Source organism: Pantherophis guttatus, chromosome 2 (assembly GCF_059756535.1).
Source record: "Pantherophis guttatus breed Tessera chromosome 2, ASM5975653v1, whole genome shotgun sequence".
Lineage (NCBI taxonomy): Eukaryota > Metazoa > Chordata > Lepidosauria > Squamata > Colubridae > Pantherophis > Pantherophis guttatus.
Genome location: NC_142064.1, coordinates 221,021,422 through 221,037,909, shown reverse-complemented (window position 1 = coordinate 221,037,909; position 16,488 = coordinate 221,021,422). Strand labels below are relative to the sequence as shown.

The 16,488-nt window shown below is 38.2% G+C and overlaps 1 protein-coding gene across 10 annotated transcripts in view; it reads left to right on the top strand.

The window, feature by feature from the left end:
• The first annotated feature begins 849 nt into the window (after positions 1-849).
• The window catches only part of ERC2 (ELKS/RAB6-interacting/CAST family member 2), a 622,345-nt gene continuing 606,706 nt past the window's right edge, over positions 850-16,488 (top strand). For 6 of the 10 annotated variants that reach the window (XM_087887855.1, XM_087887859.1, XM_087887857.1 and 3 more), the window contains exon 1: positions 869-1,280. The gene's annotated coding sequence lies outside the window, so the exon portion shown is untranslated. Of the gene's footprint in view, positions 1,281-1,742; positions 2,490-16,488 lie in introns of those variants that run through there. The other 4 variants (XM_087887861.1, XM_087887858.1, XM_087887860.1 and 1 more) reach the window with 3 other exon arrangements.

Sequence of the window (16,488 nt, the reverse complement as noted above, 5' to 3'; positions counted from 1 at the left end):
CCTAGTACATAACAGTCTGCCTATCCTTTGGGATCCTACTCAACTCATTTATTTACAAGTATTGACTAAAAGCTTCTTTTCAATGAATCTGCTGTTTTGGAACATGAACCCATCACACCTTTGGTTCTACTAGCCCAAGTTCTATTACATTTTATAACTTCATCTATGCAAAGACTTATCAACCAGATCCTTCTTTCCTTCCTTCCTTCCTTCCTTCCTTCCTTCCTTCCTTCCTTCCTTCCTTCCTTCCTTCCTTCCTCCTCCCTCCTTCCCTCCAGAGGATTGCCACTTAATATATATATCTTAATGCACACATAAAACACATAATTAGCATGCATGTACATCGGGATACCTTACTGGGTTAATGGAATTAATATGATTTAAATTACTATTATGATTTGCCCCGAGCAGCTTACAATGCCATGTTGAAATCAAACCAAATCATAGCAATAACTAAGAACTATTGTATAATAAACAACATTTGCTTGTAATGTTAAAACCTGGTATTAATTTCTGATGAAGCTTCCTAAAAAAAAGGTTACACGAAGGACCTTTGATAAATAACGGAGACTTTATGTTTGCATTCTCAGGGGAATTTCCAACCTTTTATACAGAGGAATCAAAACTTTGGCACAATGTGACTATTTTTCACATTTCCTCCATTCAATGGGTTTTCTTAAAAACAAAGAAAAAAAAATCGGAGTTGCTCCAAACCAGAGAATCTTGGGGAATTTTGGGGCTTTTCTCAATTCTTGAAGGCACCCCATACTCTATTTTACACACGCACGTACACACACACACACACACACGCGCGCGCGCATTTATAAGGGTGGGGTTTGGGACTTGCCCGACTTGCGCTGAGCGGAGGGAGAGAAGAGAGATGCCCGGAAGGAAGGAAGGAAGAGGAGGCGGAGGCGGCTCCCGCGGGAGGTCCAGCTCGCACCCGGCCTCTCTTCCAAGGAAGCTCGCTGCCGCCCCTGGCGGAGAGTCGCTCCGCCCCGGCGTCCAAGCACGGGAATTCTGGGAATGTTGAGTCAGGGACTGGCAAGCCTGCGAGCTGGGCTGGGAAGGCAGCCTGGCGCTGAGGGGCAGACCAGCGAGGGCAGGGACTGCTGAAGCCTTTTGCTGACTGTCGCAGGTTTTTGCCTCGCCTCGCCTCGCCTCGCCTCGGACCTGTTCGTCGCCTCCTCGCGCCTCCTCTTCGCCACGGGCTGCCACCGAGGATGAGAGCGTAGAAGCCCCGCCGAGGAAGGCGCCAGGCGGACGCAATGATTTGAAAGGTGAGGATCCTAATATGGCCATTATGGATTTGGATGCATCAGTTTAGCCGCGCGCACGGGGCGCGCGGGCACACGCGCCGCGCGCCACAGACAAGCACACACACACTCAAACACACACACACACACACACGCACGCATACACACTCGCGTGTTTGGGGTAGAAAGCATTCGGGGATCGGCAAGGGCGAAAAGTGGGAAGAGATGCGGGCGGTAAATGTGACCAGGCGCCCGTCGCTGTCCAGGATTGTGGTGCTGAACGCCTCTCCCATAGCGAATCGCCGGCCAGAGGCTCTTGGCCGTTTCCTTTAGAAATCAGATTCCAGAGAGCCCGGGCGAACGAGCGAGCGAGCGATTCGGCATTAATATCACTGCTAAAGGGGTCTTGGCCCGACTTTAGAAGAACCGAAAACGCCTCGCTCTGTAACAGTTACGAGGTGCCCTAAGCTTGGGGATTTTATCAAATTGGGGTGTGGGTGGGGGGTTAGAAGAGGCTGCCTTCTCTTTCGCTCGCCCCCTCCTCGCGCCTTAGATTTGAAGGAGGAAAAAAAACCAGGCTGTGTGTATTAGCAGCTATATAAGGACAAAGGCACGCGGGGATTTCCCCCATTTCTTTTTCTTTTTCGGTGCTGGGAGGGGTGGGGGAATGAAAGATGCTTTTAGGCAGCGGAACGGAAGATGTAACCTGTGTCGAGTGGTGCTGCATCGTGGCTCGTTGAGTTGTGAATTTTGCGCGTGGATGCTAGTTCGCCTCAAGATGTGTGTAGTAAATACCGCGATGGAGGAAGCGGGTCCTGGTTTCCCGAGTAGCAGAGGCTGATTTCTAGGCGGCTACCTGCGAAAGCTAGAATGAACCGAAGGGAATCGACTCCCTTCGCTACGAACTGACATTTCCCATTTGACGGACAAGCCCAAGGGCCACTTGCACTGGCAGGAACGAGCGCTTTGCGTTGAGCCCGGCCAACCCGTGCAGCCCGGAGGTGGGCAAATCTCTTTGTCGGGGTTAGTTTCCTGGTTGGCTTTTTAAATCACTGGCATCGCATACCGTTGGTTGAGCGCTTTTCTTCTCGGCAGTGAAATAAAGCCAGAAAGGAGTCTTCTGCACTTAGCACTAAACCTCCAGAAAAAAAACCAGGCCCTTTCCCAGGCCTCTGCCAGAGGTTGAGGCTCCTGATAAAAGAGCAGCTGCTGTGTTCTTCTTTCCGGGTGCAGGTCAGAGTACATTTTAATGCTCAACAAATAAAGGAAGGTGACAATGCCCTGGGGAGATTCTGCTTGATTTTTTTTTTCCCTAATAGAAAAATATTTATTGTGAAGGCAGGAGAAAATCATGTCAGGGCCGCTCTACAATAGAGGCATGGCAAAAGCTGGACACAAGTCCAGCTTTCTTAAATTTGGTTACCCTGTACTTCCAGCTTGGGGGGGGGGAAGCTTTTGCTTCTCTGTCTTACTTTCCTAATCTTAAGGAGCATAAGTGGAAGGTTTTAAGTTTTTCCCTATGACTGCCCTTCCTTCCCCGCCCTGCCATTCTTGCATCTTGCTGCATGCCACTTTTGCCCCTCCCCCCTTTATTTAGGAAGAAGGGATTTTCTCCCTCCCATTTACCCATGAATGGAGTAAGATAGTTGTAAAAGATGGATCAGAGAAGGATCTTGATGACATCTTGATGCGCTCCATTTGGAACAGAGATTGCATCTGCCAAGATGTGCAACAGAATCCTGGCCTTTGGCAAATCTCCTTTTAAATATGCACACTTGCCTGCCAGGAACTGGCCCGAGAGTTTGGAAAATGGTCATGGTTTCAAACCTAAAAATGTATGAGCTAGAAACAGTTAATTCAGATTAGTTTTTAAGATGATAAAACCATGCACTGCACTTGCGATATATATTGGATGCTTTCTGAACAAAATATAATGGAAGTTATATTTGTGTATACTGCAAACTGACTATTAGATTTGCTTTGATAGTGCTAACGTCTACCACATCTATATCTCACTTTCAAAAAAGGCACACATTATTCTGGGATAAAATTGTTTTGTCTCTCCGTTTTACACTAAAGATTGGCTGCATGCATTTGGTAGGTTGCTTCAGGCACCTAAAGATAAAACCTGAAGTTTACAGAAAATATGTGAGTGAGCCCTCATGATTAATATCACTATTCTCTTTCTTCAATACCTGTATCTTTCTTTCTCATAGAGATAAGCTAATTTTCCCTAAATGAAACGTTGGAGTTATAAACAATTTTTTCACATTTGTTTTTTGACCTAGGGTAGTGATGACCAACATTTTAAATTTCTTCCGCAGCTTCATATCTATTCTTTCTGCTTTACGCAGTCTTCAAAATCTCAACTTTCCTTTGTCATTATCTACATATTTGTAGTAATATAGTTCCTTTTTTTTTTGCTGGCACTCCCTCCTGTTGTTTCTTTTTCCTTTAATCTAATAGTTTTATAAACAAATCTTGTCCTACTGTCACTTTGATCATGTTGCCTTGAAATTTCAGAGCTGTCACCCATTCACACACATGCAGTGACTTTCCTAGGTTCTAGTGCTTTATTTCTAATTGTTCAGACCATTTCTACCTGATCTTTCATTGTTGCTTCATCTACCAGATCCATTTACTGTCTGGCTCCATTGCCTCTTTTTTTGCTGCTGTTTCATATTCTGCCCTTCTGCTTGCTCTATCCAGCACTGTGTGGGTTCCTCTGAAAATCTCTGGCTTTCATTCCTGATTCAGATCTCCTCCTCAAACTTAATTTCCACATAAGCTTTCCTGAAACTATTGTCTTCCTTGTATTTCCGTCCTATTCTCTTATTATCGGAAAGGGACCTTATTCCTCTTTCAAAGCATTTATGCGCAGTTGGAATGCTGGCCTTTAGATGAGCATGACTTCTGCCCTCCATGGCAAGGAGCCAGGGTATTTGAGGGACTGCCCTACTCCCATCATTTCTACTGTTCCATTAAATCAGACAGAAGGAGGCATTTTCTGGATCCCAATTGATTAAGGTTTGTCATCCAGTGAAACTCAGGCAACATGTCTTTTTTGGTAGCTGTGCCTTCTCTCTAGGATAAGCATACCTACCACCCAAGGTTCTGCTGGCACTGACTCTGTTCATCTTTTGGAAAGCCTTGAAGACCTGGCTTTTTTCCCAGGCGTGGGGGCAACGCGAATGAGAGTATTCCATTGAAATTTCTGACAAAACACCAGGTGCAGGAGAGAAAATAAAGTTAGAGATGATGTTTTAAAGAATTCTCCAATTGCAATGGCCTCCCATTTCTTTGGGAGCCAGACCGACTTGCTAGTGCCGTGGCTTACTGGGGAAAGACAACAGACTTTCTCTATGGTGCCACTCACTGTGCTGAGGAATGGCCTCCCCTGTGCTATCTAACAGTCCCAAGGCTGATGTGTTTTAGGCATATTTAACTCCCCCTTTCAATGTTATCCTTCTCTAGCCATTTATACCACCTAACATTTCTATTTGGATGGATTAGTTTTACCTTGATTTTACTGTTTTTTTTACTTGCTTATTTTTGGCTGAACAAATATTGCCAACTGTTTTCAGCGTTTCCAAACTGAGAAGCAGCCTAGAAATACTTTAAATAATTCTGTGATCAGTGCAAGAAATATTAAGGATTGGTACTGTGGGTCTCATAGGTATATATGTATGTATGTATGTGTACAGTATTATGAGCACAAAATCAAGTCACACTTGCCTCACTGTTTATGCGCACTCTGTGTGAAATCTTCCCAGAGTTGGAAGACAAAATAATCTATTACAGTACTGCTGTGGAAGATAAATAAATCATAGGGAACTAGCAGGCTTCACATTTCATATTGGACTAGACTTCCGCCACAGATTTGGAAGTAGAAAGCTTTTGTTCTATCTGAAATATTGAGAAAAGAATCAGCCTGTAGAATTGGTTTTTATCTCTCCTTTTGATTCTAATGTTTGTTTGATTGTTTATTATTCCTATGACACTGACAAATTGGAATTGAGATAGTTTTGAAAAACCAAGATTACCTATGGTTTAGCAAGGTATGTGAACAGAACCAGAGGTATTTCAAAGCTGTTCTATTTTACTTACCTGTGATCTAGGTTCTTTAGATAGGAAATGGCATTAAGTTTATTCTCATTCAAAACAGTAAGATGTATATTTCGCTTGCTATCTTCTCAATAAGGTGGTGATATATTAAGTCAATTCAGGATAAAATCATCTTCTCAAATTCTTCTGCTAAAGTTCAAATTATTCCAAAAGTAATATATTTTGTCCAACCTATGAATCTGATAGGGATACCATTAACAATATTTTTTAGGATATTCACACTTATATGTTTGTTTTAATCTTAATCCTTCCCACTTTCTAATTTTCTTGGGCAACATGTTTTATAAACGTTGTAATAAAACAACTTTAAGCCACACAAAATACTTTTATCTTCTTTATTGGTCAACTACTTTTTATGAATTTGACAATTTTTAAAAATGACCCAAATGGATACTTTTAAGTTTCCATACAAAAAGTTACTAGGATAAAAATGTTTTCCTTCCTTCCTTCCTTCCTTCCTTCCTTCCTTCCTTCCTTCCTTCCTTTTCCTATGTACCACTTTAAATAACTTAACCCATATCTTCTATAAACATTATTTGACATTTATCCATTTTAAACCCAAGGGAGGAAAGGGTGTGGCAATAAAACAAACAAAATAGTTATGAAAATCTGGTTGTTGTTTTTTTCAAGATCAGGGAACACAGCAGTAAGATAGTATATTTTCTCCCTCCAAAGTATTAATTTTAATGCTCAATGGTCCAAAAGTGACATCAACTCAAGGTAGGTGTTATGTGCTATCGAAGCTACCATCAGCAGGGCCAAAAGATGTGACATGATGTATCAAGGAAAGATAATCTTGTTACCTTGTAAATGTTCAAACTTTATCTTCCATCAGGATAGCTAATAGTGAGGGAAGTTGTATGTGACAGCTTAGCTGTCTGATGTGTGAGTCACCTGTGCATCTGCATAAGTTTAGCTTATATGATCTGAACCACTGAAGAAATTGCAATTAGCTTCTATTACTCTCTGGAGAGGATGATATCAGACAGTGTGTGTGTGTGTGTGTGTGTGTGTGTGTGTGTATGTATGTATTTATGTATGTATGTATTCAGTGGTGGTATTCTACCAATTCACACCTGTTCGGGCGAACCGTTAGCTCCGACTTTCAGCCATGAGCGAACCAGTTTGCTCTGATTTTGAAGTGGGCCCACCCGCCCGTCCCTGCATTATACTTACCTATATTTCCGTTTTTCGAAGCCCAGCTGATTGGTGTGTCTGGTGAGCGCGCGCTCAGCAAACTGGTTGTTAAACTGGTAGGATCCCACCCCTGTATGGATTTCTTTATTTCCTGTTTTTATTATTTTTATAAATAACTCAAAGCAGCAAACATACCTAATACCCCTTCCTCTTTCTATTTCTCCCATAACAAGAATCCTGTGAGGTGAGTTGGGCTGAGAATGACTGGCTCAAAGTCACTCAGCTGGCTTTCATGCCTAAGGCAGGACAAGAACTCACATGTTCTAGGTATCAACATTCTTGATTTGACTTGAACAAATTCTGCTTGAGGACATGAAGCAGTAGGATAGGCAGAAATATGTCCCACTTATTTTCATAATTTTTCTGCTATTTGGTGCTAGATTAAAAAAAAAATGCTAAATTGCAGTTTGCAATTTGTTACCATCTCAGATTGTGTAACCAGGCCATAAAAAAGGGGTGATGATTATGTCCGCCATCTTGACTTTGCTGTTGACACCCACCTAGGTGCTTCTGTCCTGTACATTGCAGGAGATTCTATTCCTAGGCTTTAGGATCTTTTTGGAAATTAACTGACACAGAGAAAGTGGCTTGATCTCTGGGGGCATTACTGCTCACAATGCCTTTGTCAATGTGTCAAATCAATTTTTTAGAAGCTACTGAGGAGTTCCACCCTTTCCCCATTCAGAATGGAACTCCCCAATTCTCAACTAAAATAGGGGGTGTTGATGTAAACTGACAAAGTGCATTTTCCTTCTTTAGGATAGCATTTTTTTTTTCAAAATCTGGGAAGAAAGAAAGAAAAAGTAGATTCAGTACAATCGTTAAACAGAAAATACTTGTGTATTTCATTTGCGGCATCGTTATTTTTCTTCAGCAGTTATTATACAGCAGTTTATTATGATTCTTCTGCTCACATAATAAAATGTCTTATGATCCTTGAATGAGAGATAATGCTTTTTTTTTTTTTACTTCCATTTTAAATGTATATTTCTAAAAAGCCTTGATTATATTTGTGCACTGTGAACATTAAGTATATTTGTCCCTGACGATCTGGTGATCTTTAGATGTTCTGGGAGTTGTAATCTTAAAACACAGGAAAGCTGACACACCCAATAATAAATTAAAAATTGTTTTGTGCCAACAATTCCATGAATATTTCTAATTTAGAATGTTTTTCCATCTTTCATTTCAAGGTTGTTAAAAACTTGAAATGGCAAACTCCATCTCGAGTGAGAATCTTATGTTTGAGGTGAAAAAATTAAATTTGGCCTCTTCAGATTACATGCCATTTGTAAAAATATTATTTATTCAATTAATAATAATAAATGTGGGTATTTACATGTAAATTACAACAAAATTGTTATATGTAAATTACAAAATTGTAATATGTAACATACACTTAAACTATTTCTGTATATTATGTACTGTACCTTTTTTCTTTCAATATGTATGAATGGCTGATTTGTGCCAAACAGTGGAGCTAATCATCCAGATATACAACTGATGACAGTTCTGCTTTTAAAATTGCAGAAGCAAAATGCAGTGACTGATTTTTTTTTTGTTAAGCATCACCATCCAAATGTTGGGCTATCTCAGGCTTGCACCTGGCACAGATTATGGTAATTGTCTTCCTAGGTGTGACACTTAAAGAAGAAATTGTCTGTATATTCTAATTTTTGTGCAGCAAAGCAAAATAAATCCAAATGAAAATGTGAAAGATGAATTTTAAAGAATGGGTTAATTTAAAACAGTAAGGGGTCTTGTGGCACTTTAGAAATTAACACACTGATCACTAATGTCAAAGATGGCAGCCCATAGAGGGCAATGTAGATTACATGGTTTCTCACAAACTCATTCTCCCTTCCCCAAATTCAGTGAGGTGCTTGCTTTACTGAACCCTGGACAGCTAGTCATGTTTAATGCTAGGTGAAATGAATGTTGTAAAAAGCTGCAATACAACAGAAAAGAGGCGTAATAGAAAAGAAAAACTTGGCATTTAAGACAAACCATGCCTTAAATTCTACACCTGGGACAAGGGAATTATTGAAATTCAAAACATTAGCAAAATATAAAGTATATTTAATAGAGAGTCAAACATATAGTATTTGATCATGGAAAATAATATACAAATTACATGCAAATAGTAATCACAACATACAGTAATTTAACTTATTTGTTCCCTGCCTTCTTCAGAAATAAATACCATATAGAGTTTAAATGTGTAATTATAAATAATAATCTGGAATAAATTCTTCGAAAGAATTATTTGCATTTTCAAGGTTTTTTTACCCCCTTAGCATTTGTCTGGTCTGCTTGTTTTGAGACTGCAGACATAATCAGTGTATGATACAACTATGGTTTTTGTTGGTGTTTATTTATCATCTGTTTTGATCAAAACCAGTGTGGTTAAAGTGCTGGACTAGGAGTGAGGAGACCCAGGTTCTAGACTTCCCATAGGCACAGAAACCAGCTTGATGATCTTAGGCCAATTATTCCTCTAGGTCCTAACCACCATCAGGCTCTGCAGCAAGCTAGCTGATAAAGAAAAACCTCTGTCACACCATGCGCTCATAGCTTTGTGTGAAAACACAGTACAGAAACGAGCAAAATCACAATCAGGTGATAAAAAATTTAGGAAAAACAATAATTTGAATTTTCAAGGATTTTTTTAAAATTAGATTATCCTTTTGGTATAAAGCAAAGTTTTAATTTCAGTACAGTATAAAAATATTTTTTTGTTGATTGCTGCCCAAGTTGTTAATCTTGTTCCAAAGATTATGTCCTTAATTTAAAATAATAGGTGAAATGAGGACCCAGTTTGTGGGGGCAATAAGCTGACTTTGTATAAATATACAAAAGGATGAAGGCTATTGCTGAGCACATTGTAAGCCGCCCTGAGTCTTCGGAGAAGGGCGGCATATAAATCAAATTAAAAAAAAATAAATAAAAAAATAAATAAAAAATATGTTGGTAAATTTGGATTAATTTCAGTTGGCATTTCTTAATTCCAGATTTAATCTGAATGAAATGTGGGGGTGGAGTGTGTGTGTTTCCCCTCCTTTCACAGTGCATAAAGGAGAAATTTAGGGTTAAATCAAACATGCAGAGTTTCTCTTCAGATGTTTGTACTTTAGATCCAAAGGAGGACTCTGAAGAAACAGAGCCTGTGCACAGCCCTCCCCAGCCTTCCGGTCCTTTGTCTCTTAATGTATTTTGGCTGAATGCTGAATAGAGCGCAAGCCACAAACATTGCTAGTGTATACCAAAGAGTACTGCAGCAATACAAGCCAAGACCTGCATCTTCTGGGTCTCAGCTGATGCAAGCATGCCAGCTAATGCCATAGTAGACCAGTCTTTAAAGGAGCACAGGGTTTTGTCATTTTACTGTAACATACAAAACAGCAATGCTTTTTGTAAAATGATCAGCTCCAAACAATATCCTGTTGCATTGTTTATAGATAAACAGGGATAATCCCAAAAGGACTTTATAGATGCCACCTATTTTTCAGAGCAGATTCTGCACGTTTAGAATCCTTTTAGGTGACTCTTGATATCCACTGATCAGGGGTGAAATCCAGCAGGTTCTGACAGTTCTGGAGAACCGGTAGCGGAAATTTTGAGCAGTTTGGAGAACCGGCAAATATCACCTCTGGCTGGCCCCCGAGTGGGGTGGGAATGGAGATTTTGCAGTATCCTTCCCCTGCCATGCCCACCAAGCCACACCCACAGAACCGGTAGTAAAAAAAATGGATTTCACCACTGCCACTGTTGTGTTGCTAAATTCCCAGAAAGTCATTGAAAGTGAATATCCATAACTGTCTGAAATTTAATGAATATTTATTTATATTTGGTATTTCTCAACTACCCATCTCCCTCAGTTACAGTATATCATATGTGATATATATAAGTATTCACTGAAATTTAATGATTATTGATAATTTCTCTCTGTTTAAAATATTTTAGATGTATAAAGTTGCTGTTTTGAAGCTGATAATTTTTTAAATCTGAGTTATGGTTCGTGATACAGAACTATTCTGAACTGTCTGGATAAGGAGAGGCCAATGAAATACAGAATCATAGAAGAATAGTTGGAACATTTCCCCAATATATAGTATGCGCCATTACCAGCAGTTTCACTCATCAATTAATAATAGCTATTTGTTGCCAAGATAAAAAAAAATCTGTTTTACATACAGAAATTTCAAAAGCACAATAACTCAGTAGCTTCATCCTGCTTTATTAGTTCACTAGGTTCTGTATTATCAAGGATTGGAGTATTAAAGAACATCTTGCTTCCAGATAGAAGATTGAATGAGGTACGGTAATCCTGACTGCCATATTTCTATGTGTGTCCAGTGATTTTTAGCCTGTGTCAGATACACTTAAGGAATATATGAGGACCGGCTTTAACTGTGATCATGCTAATTAGGTTTTAAAAATAGCTTTCAATTATACTTCAGTCAGCATCAGCATTCATGCTTGGCATCTCAAGTACAAGTGCTGATATGGGGAAGAGATTTTATCCTAGATTGGTCTGAGCTTTGGTGTAATTTGGCTGTCATGCTTGAGTCATTCGGTATGGATCTGTTTGCCCAGGGTTCAGCAAGTGCTTTTTACTCGTTGTCATGCTTCGTTGGGTTCTGGATATTATGGGAAATGTTTTGTGTTCAAATTAAACTAACTTTGATCTCATTCACTTCTAATTCTATGGAGTGTATAAAGTGTGAGAAATTTTAATTGTAGTAGGTAGTAAAAAGAGAACCAGGCTGGTTCTCAGTGCCTTAACCAATGTCTATGGAGATTCTCAGTCATCCAGGTCATACTTATCCCAAAGATGCTTTTTCAAGAGGCAACTGGACTTTGTTTTTTCTTTGAAGCCGTTTCACTTCTTATCCAAGAAACAAAATATCTTCAAAGAAAAAAAAACAGAAAGTCCAGTTGCCTCTTGAAAAAGCACTTTTGGGACAACTATGACCTGGATGACTGAGAATCTCCATAGACATTGGTTAAGGCACTGGGCTAGAAACTGGAAGATTATGAGTTCTGCAATAATCCTGCCTTAGGCACAAAACCAGCTAGGTGGCCTTGGGCCAGTCACACTCAGCCCTAGGAAGGAGGCAATGGCAAGCCACTACTGAAATCTGGCCAAGAAACCCACAGGGATTAAAGCAGACATTTGCCAGAACACTGGATTGATTCAAAGGGGCATGCACAAACACACTCACACAAAATAGTAAGAAGCAATTTTCAGCAATTGCCATTTATCTTGATAGTCGAAGTGGTTAGCTTTCTTTTGTTCTGAGACTCTCAGCTTATTTCTTGCTTACAACATCTCAAATTTATTTCTCAATCAACATTTCTTCACGTTTTCAGCATGTTTAAATATTGATTGCTATTTGTGATGCTATTGATCTCTCTCCTTGGGTTTGTATCATCTCTTTTTCAAGTGTTTAGGAATTTTAGGTCTAGATCAGAGAAGCTGTAAAATGAAGCAGAAAGCTAGATTCAAAAACAATATCAGGAGTTTTAAAAAGGCTAATTTTCAAATTAAAAAAAAAAAGTTGAACTCTGCCTATGATTTAGACCATCATTTTTCAAGCCTGCCTGCTTGAAGATGTGTGGACTTCAACTCCCAGAATTCCCCAGCAGCCCTGCTAGGTTGGGGCTGGAGATGCTGGCTGGAGAATTCTGGGAGTTGGTCCACATATCTTCAAGATGCCAGAGTTGAGAAGCACTATTTAGATTATAAATAACACAGGCAACATAACCTCATTATGCTTTTCTCAGTAGAGTTCAGATAACGAGACAGGTCTGAGATGTTGAAAATAAAAATTCTTAATTTAGATCATGCTTTGTTCTAAAACAGACTGATCCCTGTTGGTTCCTTTGGAAAGATGCATTCTGTAAAATGGAAAACAAAAGAGAAAAGGGATTTAAGCTTTTTATACTTTTGAAAGTATATCAACAATATATTCTTTTTTTTTCAAAGTCCAGAGGAACAGATATCAAACATATTTATAAAGGCAAGAAACTAGAAACCTTTAAAGCTCTTCTATCAATTATATAATGGTCTGTAAACCATTTTAGGAATTTTTTAGTATATAATTTTAGTTAAAACTTTTAAACAAGAAGTTTAACTTCTTCTTAAACAAGAAGATAAACACTAATACAATAATATAAAGGAAGAAAAAGAAAGAAAGAAATCAAAAAGTGCAAGAAAAGAAAAAAGAAACAAACTAGAAAAGAAAGAAAAAAATAAAGCCACCTTCTGATGTTCAAATAACTTCAGTTTCTAAAGTTACATCATATTACTTTTCTTTCTGTAACCTATTCTATCTAATCATTGAAACCATAAATCGTAATTTTATTTTTTATTTTTATGCAAAAATCCATAAGAGGCTTCCAGTCACCAATAAATGTGGATAATGTTTTTTCTCTAATAAAATAAATCAATCTATAGCTCTGGTTTATATACTTAATTTTCCCTTCCCTTATTTTCCCTCCCTGTTAAGCAAACTGAGTTTAATATTAATAGAATAGAATAGAATAACAGAGTTGGAAGGGACTTTGGAGGTCTTCTAGTCCAACCCTAGAAGCCTAGGAAGGCTCCAACCCTGAGGAGCCTTGGTGGTACAGCGGACTAAAGTGCTGTTAAGCAGCACTTAGTTGCCAGCTGTCTGCAATTACTGCGAGTTCAAATCTCACCAGGCTCAAGGTTGACTCAGCCTTCCATCTTTCCGAGGTAGGTAAAATGAGGATCCGGATTGTGGGGGCAATAAGCTGACTTCATATAAAAAAGAACACCGTTTGGGGGGGCCCAAAAACCCTACTAAGCAGGTATATGCAAAAGTATGAAGGCTATTGTTTAACGCATTGTAAGCCGCCCTGAGTCTCCGGAGAAGAGCGGCATATAAATCGAATCAATCAATCAATCAATCAATCAATCAATCAATCAATCCCCTGCCCAGGCAGGAAACTCTACACCACTTCAGACAAATGGTTATCCAATCTCTTCTTAAAAACTTCCAGTGTTGGAGCATTCACAACTTCTGGAGGCAAGTTGTTACATTGATTAATTGTTCTAACTGTCAGGAAATTTCTCCTTAGTTCTAAGTTGCTTCTCTCCTTGAGTAGTTTCCACCCATTACTTCTTGTCCTACCCTCAGGTGCTTTGGAGAATAGCTTGACTCCCTCTTCTTTATGGCAACCCCTGAGATATTGGAACACTGCTATCATGTCTCCCCTAGAGACATTTCATTAACTAGACATAATAATATTAATAATTAATAATAATTAATATTAATAATTTAATTGTGTATGTGTATGTATATGTATGTCTATCTATCTATCTATCTATCTATCTATCTATCTATCTATCTATCTGGTTACTTTATTACCTTATTTAGTAAATAAGGCATGCGTGGTTTCTAAACTTCTTTCCTTTTTCCCTTGTGCATAATAAATCAAATTAATAAAACTAAAATAATCCAACCATAGACGTAAACTAGACACAGGTCGTCCTCAACGTACGACCATAACTGATCCCAAAATTTATGCTGTTAAATGAGAAATTTGTTAAATGAGTTTTGCACAATTTTAAGACTTTTCTTGCCACATTTGTTAAGTGAATCACTGCAGTTGTTAAATTAGTAATATGGTTGTTAAGTGAATCTGTTTCCCCATTGGCTTTGCTTGTCTGAAGGTTGCAAAAGGTGATCACATGACCCCGGGACAGTGCAACCGTCATAAATCAGTTGTCAAGCATCCGAATATAAATCATCTGACCATGGGGACGCTGCAATGGTTGTGTGAAAAATGATTATAAGTCACTTTTTTCAGTGTCGTTGTAACTTCGAATGGCCACTAAGTGAACCGTTGTAAGTCGAGGACTACCTGTAATTGCATAGAGAGGCAAAAATTCTAGGCACATGTTACTCAACCTTGGGTAAAATCATCTCTTCTCTTTCAGTGGGAAGCCCATTGTAGTTACCCATATATTAGCATGTTATTATCTTTGTGTTCCACGATTGTAGTCTTAAGGCTTCTGATCTACAAGGTCATAAACATATTTATTAAAAGGAAGAGCTAAAGAAGCAGCACATGTTGATCCCTAGATGTATTTTTGCTATGGATACACAGCACACAGTACAATACAAACTTTTTATATTGTATGTAAGAAAGTTGATTAGTAGTGAAGGTCAGGTGCTTAAGCCATAGAACTCAGTCCTGCATTTGAAAGGACCTCTGGCATACATTTGATTTAAAAACAAATAACAGAAGTAAAGAGAATAAAACGCTTGACATTGTCCATGTTCAGTTAGGATGGGAATTGAAAACTGAAAATATGCAGGTGGGCATAGTCTTCATCACCTTGGAAAGCTTTTATTTTATTTCTGAATAGAAAGGAAGAGTATAAATACATTGGTATTACTAACAAAGCATATAGTTTTAATTTTAAATCAATGCATTCAAGTTTATATTATTAGAAGCAAATTTGATGGAGATCAATACAATGAGCGAATATAATGGAGAAAGTTCTAATTCTGTATTATTCTTATGTATACTTAATCATTCTCTAGTTTGTATTTTTAAATAACTTGATGAAGTCTAATGTCACCTGAAGTTCACTTCCATTTTTTGCTGGAAGTAACCAAAGCTAAATTGCAAAGAGTGGCCTCATTACGGCATCTAACTTTGTTTCTACATGTGAAAACCACTTTTGTACTTGTTGAGAGAAACTGAAAGAAATTAATTGTGGGATTTGACTATTAGAAATGTTTACACTTACAGAAATACTGGCTACTATTGAATTTTAGATTGCAAGGTTAATTTTTTTAATTATTTGTAACTGCTTCAAAGAAAGTTGAAAGCTATTTTTTCCTTTATCTCTTTTCATCTTTATTCCTTTGCACCTTCTTTCCCCCCTATCTTTTTGCTTCTTAATAATTTTTGTTTGCTATTTATATTTTCTTTTGTAGAATTGTAATAAAGTATATTAAGGAACCTTATTACTGCTCATCGTTATGTTTGAACCACTTCACAGTGTGTTTTACTATTATATGTCACCTTTCCCTGTAAGCACAAATCTAGAAGATAAGAAAAGAGTCATTGTAGCATTTATAATTAAAAGATGAAAAATGAATATATTGGATATAATAGCCTGATTTGGACACAAAATAGTTTGCATTTAATTAGGTATGTGTAAATGGAATTTGTTTAACTTTGTTCTGTGTTCACCATAATTAAAGTATTTAGTAGCCGACAGAGATCCATAAACCACAAATAATGATAGGTCCTTTTGAGAAGAGGGAGGCTGGTATGTTATTTCAGTAAATGTATGGCAATTTTTTCAAGTAATTTCTCATTAGAGCATAGCAGCCACTTGTCAGTACTGGTAGTACTGGGGTTATCAGGTAGTTCTGGAATTGTTGCATTTTTTTTGTTTGATAAAGAGATGCTTGGGAAAGCAATGCATTTTTAAAAAATAAAGAACGAACAGTAAACTTAATATTGCCATGCCTTTCTCCATTTTTTTTTTACTATATTTGGAACCTTGAATAATGTTTTGGAAAATTTGAGATAGAGGAATGGCAGTGTTAGGAAGCGTTAAATTAGACTACTTAAAACAATTTAAAATGAGTTTATTTACATCTTCATGATGTCTGATAATGTTTTCATCTGTTACATTTTTATAAGAAGGAGCGCATTTACATATTTTAAGACAGACATAGTACTTTATCAAGAGCCGCAGTGGCACAGTGATTAGAAAGCAGTACTGCAAGTTACTTCTGCTGACTGCCGGCTGCCTGCAATTTGGCAGATCCAATCTCACCAGGCTCAAGGTTGACTCAGCCTTCCATCCTTCTGAGATGGGTAAAATGAGGACCCAGATTGTTGGGGGCGATATGCT